Below are 20,647 nucleotides of genomic sequence, written 5' to 3'. Positions count from 1 at the left end.
ATGTGCTACTAAAAATAATCAAACATTTTTTCCTAAGAAAATCTTCAAATACAGCTATTACAAAGAATATGGGGAGTATGGGAGTGTTATGTAATTTTATTATCTAATCCTCTGCTTGAGCAACTCTACTTATAAAATTACGTATCATTTTACTTTCGATGATTGCCAAAAAAAGACAAACTGAAAGACACAAAAGTGAATCTCAAATCTCAAGGAATTCAAAAGGAAAGGAACTGCTTATTGAAGTCTGAGCTTAATGCAAGAGGACAAGCAAAGCAAAACAAACAATCCTCTCCACAGAAGGAGAATATGAACGTATTTGCCTGACATCTCCAATTATTTTTGATAAAACTATAGTCACATTTGAGAAAGCTTACCAGCTCACACATCTATCTCTTGTTGGTGCTGCCATAAGTTTTAATTAAAAACAAGAAAGAAAACATCAAATACAGTTTTACAGGAGAGCCAAAAATATCTTAAATGTTTATGCCTTCTAATGATGTTTGGAGAAAAACAAAACAAAAACAGGCTATATAAAAGCTGCAACAGTTGCAGAAATACTACCAATGCATAACATTCTGTTTTCAGTCTTAACTTATGCATACCATATTACACAGAACATGACTTGTAAGCCAACATAGTTCATTTTAAGTTACCAGCATATATTTATATAGGTTATATAATGTATAAAATATAGAAACGTCAATTTTATACTGTCAAAATTGAAAGGTAAGCCACGGGACAATAGGGTGAGAGGCCTTACATAAAGTCAGTACACTGTTTATATACCTGGAAAACACCAAAAGCATTTTTTAAATAGAGAAGATTTTAGTATACGGGGAATTTTCTCAAGTTCAGCAATCTGCCTCAAGGCTTCTGGTCCTCCGTCAAGTTCCAACATGGCTTGACAATTTAATTTAAACACTTGAACTAGAAAGGATTCTGCAGAGTTGAGCGATAACGTTCACATCTGATAACATTGCAAAAAAAAAATCCAGCTGGAGAAAAACCCACTATGATTTACTAACGCAAAACTTGGAATCATAGAATCATTAAGGTTGAAAAAGATCACTGAGATCATCTAGACCGACCGTGAACTCATCACCACCATGCCCACCATTGCTATGACCAAAGCACAGGACCCAGCACTTGGTCCTGCTGAACTTCATATGGTTGGCCTCAGCTCACCAATCTAGCCTATCCAGATCCCCCTGCAGGTCCTTACTACCCTCAGGCAGATCAACACTTAGTCCCAACTCAGCGGCACCTAGCAGGTAGCCAGAACACCAATCCAAAACCTGGCAAATTTGATTACCCATTATAACAGAAGCATTATCACTGTCCTGAGAAAACCCAGTGTGCTTGAACTTCTGCTGAAAAAAAATTTCCAGCCATATATATTTATTACATTTTAAAAATAATTGCTCACAGACCAAGAGTTCCACACATAGCTATTTCAAATCCTACCTCCCAATGGGAAAGAGGAAATAAACAATCAGTTCACTTAAAGGAGAAAGGGAGCAGCTCACTTCTAAGTCCTACAGTAGGCTTTTATCATCTGAAGAAAAATCATGGGTCTTACAACAAGTACATTAAGAGTTACTCCTTTCCTGGCAAACAGTTCCTTGTGCTTGTGAACCACTGCCAAATCTAACACTGACAGAAGAAACACTTCAGAACTTCAGCATTTTTTAAAGTCTTTCCATTGTTTCAAATACGCTCTTAGAAACAAAAAACATCTAACAGCCATGGCATTGTGTTGGCTTTCCCAGGTCATAAACACTGATGTTTTCAAAAAACATCACAAGTAGCTGCTGTAGCACAAGGCTATGGAAATAATTACTTCTGTTACATAACACAAGTGCTAAGGTTTAAAGCAAAATAGGAGTCCAAATCTATTTAGACAATTAAATGATCAGACTAAAAAATAAAAAAGAAATGCTAGGCATCTACCCAGCAGCTCCCACTGACTAAATACTCAGATGGAGATTTTCAGATAGCCTGTAGCACTAAACCATTTGGCAGCTCTCCTGCCTCAGTTCTCTACATACAGACAAGCTTAAATTAGGGAACATAAGACTGCCACAAACAAGGGATGAACAGGAAAAAAAAAAAAGCCTACATACTTGTTCATGCTGCAACCTAAACCTCCAGAACGCTAGACTTCAGGCCATCGAAAATAAACAGATCCTTGTGATAAGTAACTGATTTTTAGAGGTGAAATGAAAAATGAACTTTTCTGAGCTTGTCCACTTAAGAAAGATCTACTGGAAAAGCCCACCAATCTGACCCTTAAAACAAGGGATCATTCAATGCCACATCTGTTAGCCAAGTCCTTCCTTCAGCTATGAAACTAAAGGAAGATGATAGTACAGTTGCAAATTATACACTGTTCATTTTCCTTCCTTGGCACAACATACAAATCAAGCAACCACTGTAGCCAGGTAAACACAAATGGCTGCTGCCCAACAACTTCAAGTGATCCTTGTTCCTGTCCTCCATGCATTCTCTCAGTCAAGATAAAGAATGCCAAGTAAGGACCTGGCATGCAAGCTTGTAGATTGGATCAGTCAGCAGACAAGATGCAAACTGGCAGAGCTCCGGAGGAAGATGAGGAGACCACATCAGTAACCCCACACACCTGACGTGCTTCCAAGACGACACATCAGCTCACTGAGCTAGGAAGAGGCCTCTAGAATTTCTTGGTCCAGCCTTCTGCACAACACATAGCCCAATTCAAAGTTAGGCTGAGTTACACAGCACTTGGTCCAGCAGCATCTTCAACACATCCAAGAACGGCACTTCTGCAACTTCTCTCAGCAATGCATCCCATCCTAATGGTGATGTATTTTTTTTTTTTTTAATCCAGTAAGAAGTTACTCTGCAGTAGCTTGTAACCACTGATTTTTCATCATTTGAAAATGCACTTCAGGGAAGACCCACTGGAAGGCCCCTCAGACAGCAGACAACAAGCAGGTAGGTCATCACTCCTCAGCCTCCGGCTGGCTGAGCAGCTCTGCTCCATCAGGTCACTGCACCACATCAGTACCTCTGGTACTAGAGACCTACGCCTAGAAGACTGAGCCTGCACAGTGGCTAGCTGCCATTTCTGTTCTAATTCAGGTGAATTGCAAGCCAAGAGGTTTAGCCTTGGTCTCACAACTTCCTTTTCTCTCTCTCAGTTGCAGATCAGAGCTAGTACCCACATAAACAAAGGATGAGGTTCCTCAAGTAACTGATGTGATGATTTTGGGGCCACCACAATTGCTAGCTGGAACATAAAATAAGTGAAAGGCACAGAACCACCCATCTGGCCATTATCTCACTGCACAGACAGATGAATGAACATCTGAAGATTTCCAGAGAGAAAGCAACACTAGAAACATACATCTACTCTGTTAGCTTAAACATCACGTTATTTCAGTGCCAAAATAATTTTCTTGCTTGCCATGGCACATTAAGGGAAGTGTTTTTATGAAGATCTATGCAAACGTTTTGCAAGGTAAGCATGCGTGGGCAGAAGCAACATAATTCAGATACAACACTGCTAACGTTCAGCCTGGCTGTAGCAGCTCTTTCAAGGGAGGCCGAAGTCGGGTGTTGGTGCTGCAGTTTTAAACAGAGCTCAGCATCCATTCATCTACCCTTAGCCTCAGCACAAGCAGTTCACAACCAAAGCTAAACTACTCAAAGCTGCTGCACTGGCACAAGTAACTAAATAAAACACAATGTATGCAAATTAATAGTCATTTTCTCATTTCTAGCCATGACACACAGATTTAGGATTGAAAATGAAGACACCTTCCACCTGAATTGCACTAAAGCCTGTTACAAATGTATACACTGGAACAGGAAAAAAAAGGGAGGGGTGCATTTGTGGTGTCCCCCCCCCCCCCTTTTCTTCTATCATTTACCTTTATTAAGTCAGCAGCAGCTGCATCCAGTGCATACTGCTTTTCTGGAATAAATATTTTTAACCAACACCACACACATTTTGAAGTAGGCTACAATGAGCTGAGCAAAGAAGCATACGGCCAAAGAGATGATCAAGTCATTTATTTTCATTGGGTCTTACCGAAATAAAATGAGATGCAAAGTCAATTTTCCCTGTGCTAATTAGAGGTAAATCCAACCTCTCAGGAGAGCTTACATTCACAATTTTAAGTGCGTGCAGAGGACAGCAGTGTGTGGAGGGTAGATTTCTGAGGTATGTGGGCTGAGAAGATGGAAAGTTCAGCAGACTGTACCAGAGGTACAGCTGGTAGGAGGGAGGGAAGGCAAAAGACTTGTTGCAGTCAAACAAAGATCAATTTAGTCCTGGGTCTGGGTGGAACTCAGGGATAGAGAGAGAGAAAGAAAGAAGTTCCATTGGAACAAAATACCCTCAGTGAGTGCTTTGTGCTAACTAAAACAACTGGGGAATTTTGACATAGGACTCCCAATTTCAGCAGGCTGTTGCTTTTATATCTGGGAGGAGGGAGGGGAATAAAAGGAATTCCTTGGATGAGAGCTGCATTGCTAACCACAATCAGGATCGTTTTACCTCTTTTGCTACAAAGAGGTTACATGCCATGATGAAAAATTCCATGACCTAACAGCTTCTTCTTATTTGTAAGAATAACACAGCTCCAATCGGTTGTATTTTTGCAGTTGATTCACTTCGTACATTTCACAGCACTCGATACCCAGCGTTGATCATTCAAGCTGCAATAAACATCCAATCTTGTGTCCTTGATGAGATGGCCAAGAAAGAGAGTCTTTTTTAGCTCCTGAAGCAATCTCGGGTCCTTATTTGTCTTTTGTGTGTGTGTGTGTGGTCTCACACAGAAGGAAGAGGGGAGAAAAGTCCCAAGTTAAGGGCACCGAACTGGCACAGTGATTTACAATGTGAACTAAAACGGAGAGAGGGGAAATCTCTCTCACTCTCTCTCACACACACACACAAATTAATCCAACCAAACACGGTCAGAATTTCTTATTAGTATTCCTTCCTGCGTTTCTCTTACCTGGGAGTATTTATGCAGCCTCAGAAGAGCACAGATGCATTAATGACCCTACAGGAAGAGTAGATAAAAGCTGACGTGGTATCTTTAGACCGTAACAACTGCAATAAATATTGCACAGAGCACTCCGTTCCAAAGTCGACTCCAAACTTGAGATGCAAATATAGTTATTCTTTAAAAAAACCTCCGTGATTTTTCCCCTGCAGTTTTTTTGTTTTGTCTTTCGAGATGCTGAAAGGTTTAAGTACGGAGCTATTGTCCTTCCCAGGGGCAGCTGAGCACTGCCACAACGCAAACATTCAAGGGAAACCATATAACCCTTAGAACACACTGCTTCCAAGTGCTATTTTGTATTCAGGATGAGGAGAAGAGCAGAATACATCAAGCTGCTACCCTAGGAAAACGGGAAACGTTTACCTCGGATTTACAGACAACTGTATTTTCAGAGCAAGTTCTTACGCTCGCTCGGAACAAAGAACGAAACACAACACCGAAACCCATCAGAGAGGCAGAGGACGCGCAGCGCTCCGCACACGGCGAGGCGCGGGAAGGACGCGCGGGCCGCCGGGCGGGGCGGAGCAGCTGCGCGCCTCAGCCTCGCCAGCGTGTCTGCAGCCCGGGCTGTGGAATGCCGAGCGGGTAACCTGATCCCTTCCTCCCCTCCTCCTTCGCAGCAGCATTTAGAAAGTAATTTAACCTCTTAAAATGGCATCTCGGCGCTGCTAGCGCGGAACGCATCGACTCGGGCACGCTCTGCTCCAATAGGAAAGAAAACTTTCTGTTGTTGTTGTTGTTCCCACAGTTCTTTCCTGAAGCAAAATGGAGGAACGCAGCCTACCTCACATTTGGAACTGTCATTTCTAGCCGATATGCCCGGTGGTTTCCCGGTAACGCGGCCGTGCTCGCAAGCCAGCAGCAGCAGTGCTGCTGGGAACAATTAGCTCCCAGTGCAGCCACGAAGGTCTGTTCGTTCCGCGCTGCCCCGCTCCGAGGGCACCTCGCTTTCACTGCTCTGACCTACGGGGAACGAGGAGTCAGACAAAGCAGGGAACAGTTCTTCGGCAACTCACGTAACTTAGCGCGTTGGAACGGAACCAGACGTGGATATCGCACACGACAGAATTTCATGTGGAAACCAGAGGGGAGGGACAACTTAGTTATGAATCTATTCCTTTTCCAAACCATACGCGCACAGTGTGTGATGCAACCTCACTGCCGAGCCTGAGCGTGCCCATTGCACACATGCACAAAAATAACACAGCCAAGCTGTGCCTCAAGGTAACACACAAGCTGATCTTACAGACTGTTGCCCTCTTTTCTCCCAGCCTTCTGTAGCATGAAGAAAGGCTGCTGCAATTCAGACTATTTTTCTGTTAACAAAATAGCCAGCATTTTTACCATTCTGAACATACTGCCATCAGTAAGATACCATTATACTACCAGATAAGAGACAAAGACTTGAAGAAAATAAGTTATCAATCATTCTAGCAACAGCACAATGTAAGAGGGAAAGATCAAGCTGAAAAACATTTTTCCAGCAGTAGTAATTTTACTTACTGAACGCATTACCAAATCATAGAATCATAGAATGGCCTGGGTTGAAAAGGACCACAGTGATTTAGTTCCAACCCCCCTGCTACGTGCAGGGTCACCAACCAGCAGACCAGGCTGCCCAGAGCCACATCCAGCCTGGCCTTGAATGCCTGCAGGGATGGGGCATCCACAGCCTCCTTGGGCAACCTGTTCAGTGCATCATCACCCTCTGGGTGAAAAACTTCCTCCTAATATCCAACCTAAGCCTCCTGTCTCAGTTTAAGACCATTCCCCCTTGTCCTATCACTACTCAATCTAGTAAACAGCTGTTCCCCCTCCTGTTTAAATGCTCCCTTCAAGTACTGGAAGGCCTCAATGAGGTTTCCCGGCCGCCTTCTCCTGGGAATATTACTCTATCAGAACCGTGAACAGAAAAAAGCCCCCAGGGAATCCTGGGAGGGCTACAAGTCTTAAGGACATCCATGTGCTACTACGAGGAGCAACTAGCAACAAAGGCTGCCAGGAATTCGAGTGTGGGGCCTAGGTTTTAAAATATATTTACCAAGTCAGTAATGGAAATTCAGAGCTGAAAGGTCTTTAGATATACAGTCCTTAACTCGCACTTCCTGGTTCCCAACTACAAAATGGAAACAACTTCTAATCCTGACTGGTGAACTAGAGCAGTGCTTTAAAGATAAAGCCCCAGGATCCAGGGAAGAAGGTCAAATGCCACTCTGCTGGGGTCTTCTAGAACACTTAAAATCTGGAAAAGAACTTAGAGTAGACAGGATGTTTGGAAGTATCACCCTTATCTATATTTTATGTATTAACAAAAAAATAAAACAAGCCAACCAACACCTCCAAACTGTGGGCATTTCTTAATGCTGGTTATAGCATGCCAAGGATCACAAACACCAACAGCTAACTGTTTGACCCTTACATTCAAGGCAAAGCAAAAGCAGAACAGAACAAACAAAGCTGTACCAGAACAAACACCTTAACATAGATGCCGTGGGTGAGCTCTTACTTTACAGAAAGCTAAGCAGTCATTCTGCTGTATGCATCAAATACGATACCTTCGGTTTTTCCAATTACGCAACTCTAAAATCTTCACTCTTTCCCCAAAGAAGTCTACATTATGGCCATTACCTGTTATTCATCCATGGAAATTTACTTCTGGATCACTCATTTCTAGTGTGCAGTTTGGTATCTGATACCTGAAAGTCAAAGCACCATCACCATTCCTAACCAACTATTTTCTGTTCTGCTTAGTATTTCTGTATTAAGCAAAGGGTAACAGAAAGGTTCACAAATATTCTAAAAACAAAGAATCAGTTATTCTTCTTTTAAAATACATTTAATAACTCTTACGTGTTTGGAATAAAATTTATTCAAATTGTTGGTCAGGAATGGAAAAGCAAGTATGTTTACACATAAAAATTCAAGTTCAAACCACCGTAGTGTGACTGCATGACAGATTTTAAATGGCTTGCTCAAAGTTATTAGCACTGATTCTCTTCCAGAAGGCTTATGTAACCATTCCATTCTCAGTCTTTCCTGTAGTAGTGTCACCCCCTCCCCACCTTTAACTGTCAGCTTCTCTCCTTTCCACAGGTTGTGTTTTGAACCCCAGGACCTATTGCTGGGGTACTGCACACAAGCAGTGTATATAAGGATAGCAGTAAAAACATGAAGTAATTCTCAAGGTTCCAACAGACATAAAACCCACCGGCCTGAAACAATGCATACATATTTTATTGAAGATATTATCTGCTAAAGCTCTGTTTTCCAAAACAGCCGTTGGAAAACATGAGCATGAAAGCTTTATGAGGACATTCACACGTCTTCGGTACTTCACTTCAACACAAGTTTCATGCCAGCAAAGATTACAACCAGTAACTGGAGGGGAAAAAGAAACAAAACCGATCAAGCAAATGCCAGCAACGCTAAACTTTCAGACACATACCAAAAAGGGAGAACAGCTACGAGGGACGAGAGTTCTGCCTTCTTGCCCAAACGTTTAGATCTAAAACAAGTAACATTTCAGGTTGTTGTTTGATCAGGATTTCTCACCATTCTTTCTTTCTTTTTTTTTTAAAGAAACAATCAGTGGAAATTTTAATAAGTGAAATGTAGCATCAGGAGCATTACCTGCCTGTAACAAACTTTATGGCTTCACAGTTGTAACCCTTCTGAAGGCCACAGATGACATATCAAATAAAAATGTATCTATTACACTTCATAGATAGTAGCACAATAAATAACTGCTGTTAAGAAGTTCTGAATACTGAAATGGACAGCATCCTCCTTTCACCGTGCTAGCCTTGCGTGTATTCATAATGCAAAGCCTGGCAGGTGCCATCCTGAACTAATAATCCCTTTGAACATACTTCATTTCATGAGAGAACTACAACTGGGAATTCTTCTAGCACTTTTAGTTAAGTGCCACTTCAGACACTGATTCTTAATGCATCTTTGCACAAGCAGTCCTACTGAGCTATAACTGCAGCAAGTATAGCCAACTGAAGTTAAGACCTACGTTACCACTTGCAAGAGTAGAGAAACACATCTTCTGAAAGATCTATCTAAATTATTTTAAAATAATAAAAAAACTTTTAGAAACTTGCACTCTACAGTAAAATTTGAAAATTCAATAGCAGTTGGGAAATTTGTTTTCATGAGGATAAAGTATTTCCTAGTACACCTCTAGATTATAATCTATGCTGCCCATTGGAAGGGAAATTCAGTGCGAAACAGCAGCATGCAGGAAATCCAAGCATTTTCAACATTAAGTTACCTTGCAAAAAGCAGTTTATACAGAACTAGTTTTCTGTAATAGTATAATGAGTTTAAGGAAGTGGAGGAGTGGGAACTGCACATATACTACTACATGAACATTTGGCTGCATCAGTACTCCTCCGACCTTGTTGCACATTTCGTTGCTGTATTTTTAGAGTATTCTCTCATGCCAACCGTGCTGTTACGATGGCACTTCTTTCCATTATGTGTGCTATCAAAAAGTGGGTCTTCTGCTTCAGCTGCAGCAGTTTGGAAAATATATTTAAATCTGCTGTATTCCGATCTCAAATGCTTTCCTCTATTCAGAGCAACAAGCCAGCTTTGTATATCATAAACAAAAGAAAATTACCACATTTCATTTGCTAAGCTTATGTCACCTCTAGCTTCTTTTGACTACCTAGAATTTTTTGGATTTGGGAACAGAAAATACGTCGTTATATCCGTCCTTACTACATAAAGATTTATTGTGTTTTTTCTCTTCTGAAGCCTAGGTTACCTGAAGAAAACAGAACAAAAACCTTAGTTCAAGCACTTCTGCCCTAGCTATGAAACGACACACTCATGGTATTTCTGGTTCTTACACCTCTAATGATTCTTCCACCTCAAATTTTCTCTTCATTTCGGGGGGGGGGGGGGGGGGGGGGGGGGGGAAATCCACCACACATCCAATACACAGTATGATGAGCGGCAGACCCAGGAAGGCCTCATTTCCTAAGGATCTGTGTTTTGTTTTGGTATGTATCTTTTCCCAGTATAACCGGCCCAGCTTTCTCCCCATATCCTGTATGGTTTCACCCTTGCTGCTCTTCACAACATACCCACTTTTCAACTCACATGCATACTCCTCTGAGCCCAGTTCTCTCTCCCTCTCCCATCTTCTGCTGCCAAACCGCCTCTCGGTTGCTGGTAGCTGGACAGAATGTGCATACTGACTTTCCCCTCATCAGGAGCAACAAGTTTAGCAAACACTTCTGGTCCTAACACAGGAAATAATACAGCTCAAGACCTTCAAATCAAAAACAGCGTGATATCCACTCCACCATCTCACCAAAACATTTAATCCTCAAACCCATGCCTTGCCTTTCAAGTTTTTGGTATCAGGAATTTGCCCTAAACCCAAATTTTACATACTACATCAGATACAGAAACACCTAACAGAACTAAAACAGACGACACCGCTGCAAAAGGAAAAGAACAAAGGTGGAAGTGGGGATGGGAAAGTTTCTACTCATCCCATTTTTGTTTGGGGCGTGTGGTCAGAACATACTTCACGTACATTAACAGATTACACGGGAAGACTATTACTGAAGGTAATGAAAAGCAGTGTTCCAAAAGGGGTAATACTCCCAAACTGCAGCTCTGCCCACAGGCAACCTACGCTACAGCCAAGCTGCAGTTGGAAGGGGCATCTTGTTCCACAAACCAATACCGGTCTGACCTGACCACAGAAAAAAAACAGAAACCTATGGAAAAAAAAGAAAAAAGAAAAAGTAATCAGTTCAGACATAATTTAACTTCCTATGGTATCACAGCAGTGCCAGAGTCGCTTTAAAGAAAAAGGTGAGGACACACATGGGTGGTGTTAACAGAGCATAGAACTGGCCTTTCTAGCACACCGAGCTGTTAGGCTTGCTTATCTAAAGCCGCCCTCGGTCTGCTAGTTATTTATTCGTCTAGCAGATTTTCATTGCAGACATCAACGGAAGCCTATCTGGCTGTATTGCTGCAGTCTTTAGGAAACTATATCATCAGACTTTCCACACTAAGCAAAATAAAACACCCGAACAGAAAGCGCTCAAGACAAGTTAGACAGTAAAAACACGTTACTTCATGTTTGATGGCCATATCATTAAACCTCAGCCAATGAATGTGTCAATCAAGGCAGCTAGACGTCAGTGAGATATAACAAAAAGTAGGTGTGAAAGTCACTCCTGAATCTAACAGCAGAGGAGTTGACGTGACTGGGTGTGTATGCTAGTGTGATAAAAGGCAGAAGAATTAGCATAGTGATTCTCCCAGAAGTCTGGCTGAGTCCTCTGCGTGGGACACCGCCTCGCTACCAGACATGCAGAGAAAGAAGGCAGGAACAGCTTCTTCCTGTTTGCCCCACTTAGGAATTGCCCATGCAGTGCCTAAGAATGGCTACAGCTCATCACACTATGGCCGCTAATGGACACATCCTTCAAAAAATCTGCGTGAACTGAAACTTGGAAGATACTTTGGGCCCCAACCAGTTATTCTGGTGTTGACTCTTCAGCTGAAATATTCACTGTAAGGAGGGTAAGAAACCACCTGCCTCTCCTTATATTATGGGAAAGAAAAAATAGCGGTGAAAAATTATTCCCTATCAATTTCTTAATTTCATTCCAGGTTTGATAAATTACCATCACACTGCCCTCTCAGTTGTTTTTCTTTCCCGGTCATGAGAAGCACAAGCCTATTTACAACTGCATCCCATTAGTACTGCTGGGGAAAGGAAAAAAAGACCAACCTTTTTGTTTTAATGAGATTGTTGAAATCGTGTTACCAGAATTACATAATATGCATTTTTTTGGTACAATCAACGTGCACAGCTGTATAATCACATTTTTTTAAAAACCTTATAATGACAGTATAGAATACTGCTTCAAAATTGGCTTAAACTTATTTAAGACTGTGCTGTTTGCTAGAATGGAAGTGCTGCCCCTCCTCCCCCATTATTACTTCACATCTGGTCTCTTGGTGAGCTGGAGGGAGAAATTAAGGTCTTTTTTGTAGGGTTAGTTTTCAGTCAGATTAGCAAACAAATCCAACCTTCCACCTGGCCACAATTACCAGCACTGGATAGAAGGGAGTAAAGCAAACCACTGTAAGCAGATATTTGTGATCTGAAGTCGGAGCTTCACAATGAAGAGCTCCTTAGAAAACTATTCAAAATCTTTCAGAGCATTAATACGTACTTTAGAGTCTTTAACTATTTTCCCCCCATTAGAATTGTTACTTTGCACTTACTGTATCTCATCTGATATTTTATCATCCAGATATTCAGTAGTACTACAGCCAGTCTATACCATGTGTATCCTCTATGTGTTTCATTACTTTCTACTCCCCTTTCCAAAGTGCAAAGAGGCTTGCTTCCCAAAAGGCTGTTAGTACCTTTCCACTGTATGGTTCGCTGCAAATTTCTCTTCCCCCCCCTTTAATAAATTATTTGCACATGGTAGAATTTTCCCCTTTTATCGAAGAAATGTTGGGGTTTTTTTTGGTGGAGACTTTTTGCCACCCTCCTGAGGACACGATGAATATTTCATAACATCGCAGTACCTTTATGAACAAGACCACTGCTAACCAAACGTGGCATTCCTTCTAACAAGGTCTAAGAAGTAAGATATGACCTTTGCTTATAAAAGCTCCAATACCTCTTCCCTGGTCTGCATACATATATGTGAATACCTATGCACACACTGTATAGTTTATTATGCCATTTGGTCACATCCAGCAATTATGCTTGACTGCCTGCAATACTCACTATTACCATCATGTCTTCCATGGTCACTTTATCAGAGACAACAGATTTAAAATAAAGTGAGGAGAGAGCAAATTGATATTGATTCTCCTTAAACTCTGGACCCCGGTAATTTATCTGACAAATAGTGCATTCCACCACTTGGCTAATACTCAGCAGCAGACAGGTAAGCCAGCTGACTCTTGAGAAAAAAATAAATACTAACAACAACAAAAAACATACTGAAGATTATTTAGCAATAGTTAGAATACTAAAGAGTGAAAGCAAAAATGCTGAAACCTGGTAACTGCAATGGGATAGGAGAAAAAAAATACCTATTTCTGTGCTAGCAGCCTTCTCAACTATTTTCTAAGCTGGAGCAAGTGGCAAACCCAGTAGTAAGGGCTTCCAGCCAGCTCAGCAGAGTAACCAAGCATGAACAGTACCTTGCCCCCAACCTCCATCTAAAATGCAGCTGGTATAATAGATGCAGAGAGAGGAGCCGGTGGATCTATTTACATGATAAAATAGCCACAAGATTTGAGACATGGCTCCCTTGCCCAGCCAGGTTAAAACAAACCAACAAAAAAATGCAATTGATGGGAGAGTAGACAAGAAAAAAATAAAAATGAATGGAAGTAAGATGAAAGACGATGTTCTGAGAAATTCAGAAGAAAACAGAAAGAAAAGGCAAGGGGATAAGGAAGAAAATGTAACAAAATACCTGGATTTATCTAGATTAAGTTTCAGTAAATTAATACCAACCAACCACCATGAGATTTACAAAAGCACAGAATGGATGAGGTGCAAAGCAACCCATGCAGACTGCCTGGTGCTCAAACAAGGAACCTCCATGCAGCCCTGAGTTGTGTTCAGTCACATTCTGGGTATCTCTAATATCAGAAACTACTCAGCCTCTCAGGGCAAATCCGTTCCATTCTTTGACCATCAAAGGTTACTAAATAAAAGGCAAAAGGTTGTTTTTTTATGCTTAAATAGCATTTCTTCTATTTCATTTTGCACCCATTACTTCTTGTCCTGTCACTGAGCACCACTGAGCAGACTGGTGCAGTCTCTGTTTTGCTCTGCCATCAGGAACTTCTACACGTAGATGAGAAATCCCTGAGCTCTTTTCCCCAGGCTCAAGTGCCAGCTCTCTCAGCTCCTCCTCAGATTACAGCTCACCCAGTCCTTTGATATCATTGTGGCCCTTTTCTGGACATTCGTACCCATCTTGTACTGGTGAGCCAGAACTGGTCACAGTGTTCCAGATGTCTCACCAGTGCCAAGAAGGGATTAATCACCTCCCTTGACTTGCTGGCACCACTATTCCAAGCAGTCCAAGATACCATTCACCTACTTTGCTGCAAGGGCGCATTGCTGGCTCATGTTCAACTCGTTGAACAGGACTACCAGGGCCTTTTCTGCAAAGCTGCTCTCCAGGCAGTCAGACCCTATTCTGTACCAGTAGACAAGATTATTCCTCCCCAAGTGCAGGGTTTTGCATTTCCCTTCGTTCAGCTTCACAAGGCTCCTCTCCGCTCATTTCTCCAGCTTGCCCAGATCCCTCTGAATGACAACACGAACTGTGTGACCTATCAAACACTCCTACAGCCTTGCTGAGGGCGTACACTGTCCCACCATGCAGTTATCATTACCAAAGGTAACGCACTATACTGGGACTTTGCACTTGACCTCTCCAGCTGGACTTCAAGCTGCTCATCATAACCACACAAATCTGGCAGTTCGGAGGCCATCCTATCATCTGTCAGGTCCACACTTTTCTAAGTTTGTCCGCGAAGACATTACAAGAGACACTGTCAAAAGCTTTACTGAAGACAAGGGAAATGATATCTGCTACTCCCTGCCATCCACGGAGCTAGTTGCTTCATCATGGAAGGCTACCAGATGCTCACCAACACCACCCATGCTGACCTGCCTGCTAATCTTCACCCACCTTCTCTCTATGAACTACCGCTTACCCATCCCAAGGCAGAGCTCCACATTCCCATAGCTCTCCAAGAGGCAAGGCAGCACCCCAGCCTGTACCTCCTGAAGAGCCTGCAGCATGCCAGCTGTATCACCTATCCATCTGCACCTCTTGGATTTCAATAGGAGTGTAGCCACAAGGCAGCACATACACTTTTAGTTGCTCCAGTTTGTTTGTTGTATGTGACAAACAATCAAGTCAAAGTTTGTACAGGAAAGTAATAAATTGCGTGGAGAGAAACATCTCACTGACAAAACTGTAATGGCTGGAAACCTCATATCATGCTATGAAGTTACACATGCTGGAGGGAATAATCAGAAATGAAAACAATAGAATGCTTGCTGTGAGGAAAAGTGCAGTTAAAGAGGTGCTATGAAGTTCCATTCAGAGAAAGGAGATAAATGGGTCTCTGCTGAATGAAGCCTTCTGGGGGAGGGCTCGTGAAAGCAGCACCCTAGTGCCCCATCTCTCTGTATACCTCACCTCTATTGTGTTGCTGAGCTCAAACCTATCCAATCTTCCTTGCCATGCTGCTATTCCACTGCCTTCTCTCCTTTTACCTGAAACTCCTTGCCCCAAGCCTTATTTTCTGCTTTCATATCTTCAAGACACTTTGGTACCTGCATTTGCAGCTCACCCAAAGTTTCCCCCCCCCTGCCCCAGTTCTTTCCCCTTCACATTAGTTTCTGTATTTTACCTTTAGTTTTTCCAAATACACAAAATTATCTTCCTATAAAAACAACACTTCTTCCAAAACCAGAAACACTTTGAAAACTGTTTTCAAAATGTCTAAAAAAAGAAAAGAACACACAAAGAAACAGAACTAAAACTCATAACATTTACACCATGATACATCACATTCAATATTTAAGTTTTGGCCAGAATTCTTTCAAATAGGAATTCTCAGTTGTTACCCTTTTACAGAACAAAAATCATCACAGGCTCTTGTATAAAAAAACACCATAAACCAACCTTTTCCATAACAGAAAACAAACTAACCTGTGCTCACAGACCTGCTCTAATATAAGCCATTTCAATATCAACATAGAACTGATTAATACTACCATCATCAGAACAGTACAAAGAATAAAGAACACAACGGAAAATACAAAAATGTGTAATTTTACATTTTGCTTAATAGCTGATGAAGACATTTTCAACGTCAGGCAAAGCTCCTTATAATACTGCATAGAAACATGCATTTAATGTCTCAGCTAGCTTCTGGTTGCTGGGATGCAGGAAGAAGCTGTGGCAGAGTGGTGTAATCCCACAGCTGCCTGCTACAGACTCTCACGCTCTCTTCTCCAGAACGGTAATGCTGGCCATTGTTGGGAACAAAATACTTGAGGCTGGCTTCTTCATGTTCCTTTCTTAGTAGCACACTGCCATTTCATATACAAGTACTGCTTATTTGGTTATTTTTTCCCATGACCAACTCACCTTTTGATAATTAAAACTCAGCAGAAATTAAAAGATACTCACAAAGAACCACTGAGAAGGAAAACGATAGAATTTCATGCAGTAACAAATATAAATGCTACGGATGCTTGCTGCCACAGAGGTCCATTCTTACATCAGCTTGCCACCTCTTCCCTCCACCTCTGTTTCCTCCTGCAGATTTCTAGGACTATTACCTGAAGTATTACAAAGAGGCACAAATATTATACAACTGCATCTGAAACCTTTTCTTAAGGTTTACTCACGCCATTTCTGCAGCAGAACCCCAGGCTAAGGAATGCACAGCTGCCAAACAGATGTATAATTTCAGCATTTAGATTCCATTATTTCAAGGGGATTTTTTTTTAAACTGCATGTTTTCAGATTTTCTATTTCCATCTGTTTTTTGACCTCCTTCAGTTTCGTCCCCTCTTTTCTGTTTTAGTTCATTACACCAAAATAATTTTCTAAATTGGAAACATTTCTACATTTAAGAACTTGTGAATTTGAAAAGAGGTGAGGGAGAGAAGCGTGGCCGGGGAGGAACAAAAACAGACAATTCAACAGAGGATTGGGTTTGAATACAAACTGTCCTGTCTGGGTCGGGTTTCATTTCACAGTTCCTGGTGTGACCCAAATTGGCACATCTCTAACCGCATTCCTTCCATGAAATTTTAACAGTGGGAAACTGAAGAATATCAGCTCTATGGGGATGTTCTGGTGCTTCACCATAGCCTTCTGCTTTAAGTTTTGAGTGGAAGAACCTTCCAGTTCTTGACTCTTTCTAAAAGGAGTTGTATTAACTGTAAGTTCAAAAAGAAAACGAAGTATCTCAGCATATCCCAAAATAGTGTTACCAAACATTAAGATTACCATAGACCACTATCAGTGGCTGTCAACTTACACTACTTCAGTAAGAATCAATTCATGTACCAGTAGTATCAGAAAACAGAAATGGGATTAGCACAGGTGAAAAGTTTCATTCTGCTAACCGAAGTAGAAGATTCGGGCGTTACCAAGAACTGTTCTTAAACCTTGGTCCACACTACGGATTTGAAAGAACAGTTATCTCAAGTAGGATCACTAAATTCAGCTCAGCAACTGTGACAGATGCGGTTTCAAAACCTAACAATATTTATTGTATTTTTAAGCATACAATAACAACTCACCTAGGCGAGGGCATTACCTTCTGCCTTAATGAACAGCATACACCTCAGAACATTCCCAGAGACCATTTTCTATAGGATACTGTCATAAAATAGAATAAACTGTTGCAATCAAGGAAACGTAGATAACAAAATGAGAGAAATGTCAACATATAAAAACAAAAAAAGATTTTCTTTTTTTTTTAATTCTGCAAGGTTAATTTCTTGGTTTCTCTCCAAGAAGAGACATCAGAAACTAGCTTTACTCAAACTGCTTTGAAGGTTTTTGTTTGTTTTTAATTCCTTCCTTCAGGGACATTTCTACTTAAAGATCAGTATCACTATCAAACTAAAATTCATTCACTGATTTGAAGTGAGGACAGTCCATGTCTTGGGTGCTGAGTCTGAGGATGGCTGTACCTAATTAGCAGGCAGAGCCTTCCTGTGCAGTATTCCCTATCCTGTCTCGTCTTTAACTCTCAGCTTTCCAGGTCAGCAGCTGGTTCTGAACAGCTTTCCCTTAGGCCAAGGCAGAAAAAGGCACAAAAGAATTTCTGAAACCTACCCCAAGGAATTCTGGAAGAGCTGTATTTCTCTTTCAAGGAAGAGGATACACAGCAAGAGGGAACACAGAACACATTGTGCACATCTTTCTGTTTTTCTTTGCGCTTCCAACCACTTTATCAACTACAAGCCACTCTTGTTCTCACTGTTCTCCTCTCTTCCATTTTCCAGAGTAGGGATTACTAGTTCTAGTCAATACTTTTCCTGCTAAAAAATTCCACCCACGTTACTTGTTCACGCGCTGTTTTCAAAGCACCTTTATACTCGTGCACAACACCACGGGACACGGTGTCTGTGTCTCTGCATCAGCACTGTAGACTGAACTTTCAACTGAACAAATAGGGAAAAAAATCAAATGGACTAGAAAATGATATCTGAACGTAGAAGCCAGGCTACATCCTCCATCATCCTTTTCACTGCTTCAATATCCACAGAATTCTTTTAACATGTGAAGCACTAAGATGTGCATCGAATCTTTTGCGAGCAGAATGTTAATTCTCTGTAGCAGCAAAGTCTTGCATGACTTTGGGCCACAGAACTCAGATTCTACCCACTGATTTCCACTATAGTCTGGCATCAGGCTTTTACAAAGGAAGTGTAAATACACATGAATGGTTCTTCCCCCCGCCCCCCCCCCCTTAACTTGAGAAAAAGTCGTTAATAGTTAACACTGTTAAGACAAGAGGCTGCAAGAATAGCAAGTTTGGGAAATTTCAACAGCTGCAACAGTAAAAAGAAGGGAGCTTCCACAGAGCAGGTCTGAATTCCGGTACATGACTTCAGAGACCTCCTTTGATATGTCTTACCCCTGCTACATCTGCTTGTATTTTTTATAAGCCACAACATGACAAGGCTGATGTATTTTTCTCCCTGCAGGATGATGCACTGAGGGAATCCAGACAAAAATTGCTAGGTGCTTCCACATCTTAAGCTAAGGAAGCTGACTGAAGCCATTTCGCAAAGCAATCGTATGAAGAAACATGGAGAAAACTGAAGTAGTCTCAAAGTCTTTGTAAAACACATAGTTGCTCTTGTAACATGCGATAGAAATTAAGCTACAGCACCACTGAGCTGAAGTAGCAATATAACAATTCTATGGAAATAACACACCAGACTTTAAGTCTTACTGTTGCTTCTCTTTTCTGCATATACAAGCCGTGCATTTTCAAACAATCATGAACTAGAATTCACTTGTCTGCTTTAATAACTCTTTCGATTTTTACTTATCAATTCATTCTGAAATAGTACAGCTGAGTGAAATGCACACAACTCAAAAGAAATAGAAGGACTGCTTTAAGACATTCATTATGAAAATGGCGAAGACTAGATCTACAGCATTACAGATCTGAAAGAGAACGATCATACTGCCCACAGCATCTGTGTAGAGTTGACAACAGCATCATAACCAGAAACTCATCCATCTCCTCTCTGCTGTAACACAAACGAAGATCCCGAGCCTCACAATATCCCAGAAACACTGATGTAAAATACTTCAGTCGTAAACTGACTGAGCTGAGTGAACTTCAACATCCTTTCATTTGTGCAATTCCCACACGGTGTTAGAGAGCTCCATCTCACACAGTGCTCAGACCGGCCAGAGGCTGCAGCTTACTCTCTCAGCCAGGACACAGCCTCACAGGAAAACAAAAGGAACCTTACATTCACCCTCCCTAGAGGAGAATGAAACTCTTGATATTACAGACTAGGAGAAAAATTGCTTTGTTTTGTTGAGGGAGGCACAAAACATACGCCTGGAGCACACAGTACTGAGCGTATGTTTTTGGACTGAATCCCTCACAGAAGAGCTACTCTGAGTTATAAGAATATTAAAAAAGCAAAAGTTATGTTTTCTTTACAACAAAGATAAATTAGGTGACTACTTCAACTTTCTGTCGCATTTCAAGGAGCATGCACGACAGTCAACAGATTATTTTTAAAGGATTCAATACAGCAGGCTAAATTTTGCATGGTTTTGTTGTTGTTGTCTTAAACTTCTTTGGGAGAGGTGAATAAAGTGACTATTTCTGAGAGAAATCAACTGCTCTACAGACTTCACTGTGACTTTTAAGTGACTACAAGAAAGAGAGACAGAAATTCCTTGCTTTCCCTTTAAAGTACTCAATGTTTTAGGAAGCACAGAAACTCCATGACATCACCATGACTAGGAATAATCAGCAAGGGTTTGGTGGAGCAACTGCAGAAGAGTTTTGCAGCTCTTGTTCGAGGAAGAAAAGGCACTCAATCATCAGCTGCTACAGGCAAGCCTTCCGTCAGAATCAAGCACATACACTGCCCCCCACCCCCACATACATTTGGGGAATATTAATGTGTGAAATAAGGCTCTAAGCACTCCATCAGTGCCTACATATAACAGCTCTGAAGTGACATACCTTAAAATTACTGCAATACTTATGTGATTTATTTACAGAAAATATTAAGGTATGTGAAGCAAAACCCAGGCATTGAAGACATGCTCTGCTCCCTCCCTCCCTCCGCCTCCTCCTGTTCAAACGAGGAACCAAAAACCTCACACAGACAGAAAAATCTGATCCCTGACAAAAGCAAGGGAGAAACACATCTGCAGTACGTGCCCTTACATATGCCATCTTGTCTGTTTACCCATCCATGCCCTCCACCACTTACCAAAGCTACAGAAGCTCCATGTGTCAAACATTTACCTGTACTGGAAGGA

At 41.4% G+C, this 20,647-nt stretch overlaps 1 protein-coding gene across 4 annotated transcripts in view; it reads right to left on the bottom strand.

The window, feature by feature from the left end:
* The window catches only part of BMPR1A (bone morphogenetic protein receptor type 1A), a 79,880-nt gene that overhangs the window by 56,580 nt on the left and 2,653 nt on the right, over positions 1 to 20,647 (bottom strand). The window contains exon 1 of one of the 4 annotated variants that reach the window (XM_046942765.1): positions 5,842 to 6,053. The exons of the other annotated variants lie outside the window; for them this stretch is intronic. The gene's annotated coding sequence lies outside the window, so the exon portion shown is untranslated. Of the gene's footprint in view, positions 1 to 5,841; positions 6,054 to 20,647 lie in introns of those variants that run through there. 4 annotated transcript variants of the gene reach the window in all.

This window comes from Gallus gallus, chromosome 6 (genome assembly GCF_016699485.2).
Source record: "Gallus gallus isolate bGalGal1 chromosome 6, bGalGal1.mat.broiler.GRCg7b, whole genome shotgun sequence".
In the NCBI taxonomy this organism is placed as follows: domain Eukaryota; kingdom Metazoa; phylum Chordata; class Aves; order Galliformes; family Phasianidae; genus Gallus; species Gallus gallus.
This window is presented reverse-complemented; position numbering and strand designations above follow the sequence as displayed.